Here is a 3,205-nt window from a genome sequence, read left to right as displayed (position 1 = left end):
TGGTGTAGACATCCAAGGAAAAGCACCAGGCAACACACTTGTAGGGAAAACAGGATAATTTAGCCAGGCTCCCTCAGCTCAGGTCTGGTTGGGGGTCATGCAGCACATTTCTTACAAACAAGTTGTGTGTGGGTGGAGTTAGTGCACATGTGCACCAATGTATCTTTTTAGTTCATTGCTATTGTGTGTTCTGCAGTTTGTGAAGGAGGCTGGCCGGCAGAGAGCTCATGACTAAAAATAGAACATGTTTACTCTTCTGGCAGCTGCTTAGTTTCTCTTTGGGCTTAGCTGATAGCAGTTGAGTTTCTGAGTTTCTGAGTTTCTCTGTGGACTGCTTAGCTCATAGTGTGGTGTGGGCTGAATAAAGATTATTCCTTCTTCAATCAAGGCTCCAAGGACCTTTTTGTCTGGTTACCTAGCTTGTAGACCTGCATGTGAAGGGTTTGTAAATGGGCTCGAGGAGTCTGTGTGCTCCAGACCCTAGCCCTAGCTCAAATCCACAACGATATGAGGTAGTTGGAAAAATAATGAGATCGACGGGGTGCTCTCCCAGCCTCATCCATCATCAGTTCCCATCCAGATGTTCCGTTTTTCCTCTTAGAATCCCGAGAACTGCAAAGCAGAGTGTCACACAACAGGCAGTACATCATGTAGAAGGAGCCAGTATATGTGATGAGACATGCAAGTGACAAAGTTTTTCAAATACCTTTCCCCCACAATAAAATAATCTTAATAAAAATACTTAAAGCAAATTGTGAGGAAAATGGAGTGAGTATAGTCAGGCCCCCTTGCCTCATATCCGACTGGGTGTGATTCAGCACATCCATTGTAAATAAGTTATGTAAGAGTAGTGTAACTGCACATGTGTGCCCATCTACTCCTTGGCTCATTGCCATTATTGTGTATAAAAGACAATGGCTGTGAACCACTGGCTGGCAGAGCTCGCATGGGAATAAAGTATGTCTACCCTGCCATCAGCTGCCAGAATCCTTTTTCAACTATCTGACCTGCAACCTGCACAGGATGGGGCAGAGGGGTCTGTGATCCAGCCCAACAGAAGAGTCAAAAGCCAAATGTAAAATCAAAGCTGTAAACTCTATCAAAGTTCAAAGGCTTTCTTGAAGAATCATTCTTTACCAGATAAGCATGGTGATTTATTGATAGAAACTTCAATTCAGTGATTTCAGAGTCAGGGGGGCTGCTTCCACTTCTGTCACTATAGGTACCTCTGGGAGAGAGCCTGCAGCCTTTCTGAAGGTAATGTGGGAGTCACCCCACCAAGGCCAGGAGGAGGCCAAAGGAAGGCGGAAGAAGGGCTTGATGGGTCTGGACAGGAACTCAGGGTGGTACTGAACCCCAACGAAAAAAGGATGACCTTCTAACTCCACAATTTCTGTTCTTTCTCCTTCAACATCTTAGCCAACAAACTCCAAGCCTTGCTCTTCCAAACACTTTTCCAAGACTGGATTCACCTCAAATCTGCAGCAGTGCCTCTCTTCCAAGTAGGATCTCCATAGAGTTCCCTCATGAGCAAGTTCTTGGTCTGGAACAGGCTTCTCCTCTTTCATTGCCTCACGGCTCTGCCATCTACTCAGGATTGTGTTCTGGCATGTCTATGAGCACAGGATGATTGGTCTCAGGATCAAACTCTGTAGAATTGGCATCTTGCCATCCTAGCACATTTCTTGAAAATTTGGCCACCGTCAACTGAATTCCTAAGCACACAGCCAAAATAAAAAGCTTTTTCTGTTTGCGTGAGGCAATTGCTTGGATTTTTTCCTTCTGTTCCTTGGACACCACACCCTCCTGGAACCAGCGCTTCATGAGCACTGCAGAGCTTCTGCCAGCCTTCATGGTAGCATACTGGCTGTTCTTGTAACTTGCTCGGCTCCAAGTCTGTAGAATTTACGTACTTGATTTCCAGTTTGTGGTTGATGGCCAGTGCAGAAAGCTCCAGACCTTTACTGGCAAAGGCATAGGAGTCTGAGAACTTTGTGTATTTGCCTACCAGGGCAATAGAGCAGGTCTCCAGCAAGCGATCATACATGTCAGTCATTTCTATACACTTCTTCAGCATTTTTCATGGCTGCCTCTCAACAGGAAAGTCAAGTCTTCAGAGAAATTAATCTATGACCCCCTTCTTCTTTAATAATGAGGGAACTCAGTAAATAGATGAGACATTGTGGACACAGATCACTTGTTCAGTTTCAACATGGCAGAACATCAATATTTTCTCTCTCATTGATGTGTCAAGAGGATTTGAGCAACAGCATACAACCAGACCTGGGGGAAGCCCAAGCCCTCTAAGTTCCTGAACACTATTTTGGGTATGTTTAATCTTCTGTTCCCCAGCGAGGAATTAGACTTACAAAAGTTCTCTCTTTTGACCTAGAACTGAAACTGACCAAAGACCTCAATAAGGGCATGCTTTCTATATCTTTCATTGTTCCACAGAGCTCAATAACACACCTGAGGCTCTAGGCTATCTTCATCTACAGGTATTAATGCCTATCTCATGACCACATCCTTTACATTCCTTGTTAATGGACTACTGGTATATATCGCCAGTGGTCAGATTATAGTCTTTGGTGAGGTGGATATCAGGGAACTGCTCATAGCTATCCAGGTCTAAGTCTACTTCCCCACCATCATCCAGCACAAAAACTTCACCATGCTCATAAGGAGAGAATGTTCCAGCATCAGTGGTAAGGTAGGGATCAATTTCAATTGAAGTTATATGTAAACCACATGACTTCGGTATTATGGCCACGCTGATGTCAATGATTCCTGGTATAATACCGCCAGTAACTAGAATGTACTTCATTTTCCTTTTTGACCTGAGATGGGTTTCAGATCTGCCTGTGAGCTACAGAGCCAGGTCAGTGACGTGCACAGTGAGGCGCCCACAGCCAGCGATAACCCTGGCCACATGTGTCCAGCAGTGTTTCACTCCAAGCAGTGAGCACACAGAGCCAATAACAATAATCACGGATAGCCAGCAGTTTAAATTTTTTAAGATTTTTTCTCTACCAAACCAATTCACTGCAGCAATGCTTAAGTAAATTATACATTCTCTAGAAGTTTCTGTAATACAGGTTTAAAAATGTTAAATTTCAAAAATTTTCTTTGTGGTGCTACTAAACTTTAAGTGAATCCCCCAAATTGGATATAATTTGGGTACAGATATAAATAAATCAGCACACAT

General features: G+C 43.7%; 1 pseudogene; it reads right to left on the bottom strand.

The window, feature by feature from the left end:
* Positions 1 to 1,062: 1,062 nt before the first annotated feature.
* LOC134361733 (CTP synthase 1-like) lies at positions 1,063 to 2,824 on the bottom strand (annotated as a pseudogene).
* Positions 2,825 to 3,205: the final 381 nt, after the last annotated feature.

This window comes from Cynocephalus volans, chromosome 13, assembly GCF_027409185.1.
Source record: "Cynocephalus volans isolate mCynVol1 chromosome 13, mCynVol1.pri, whole genome shotgun sequence".
Classification (NCBI taxonomy): domain Eukaryota; kingdom Metazoa; phylum Chordata; class Mammalia; order Dermoptera; family Cynocephalidae; genus Cynocephalus; species Cynocephalus volans.
This window is presented reverse-complemented; position numbering and strand designations above follow the sequence as displayed.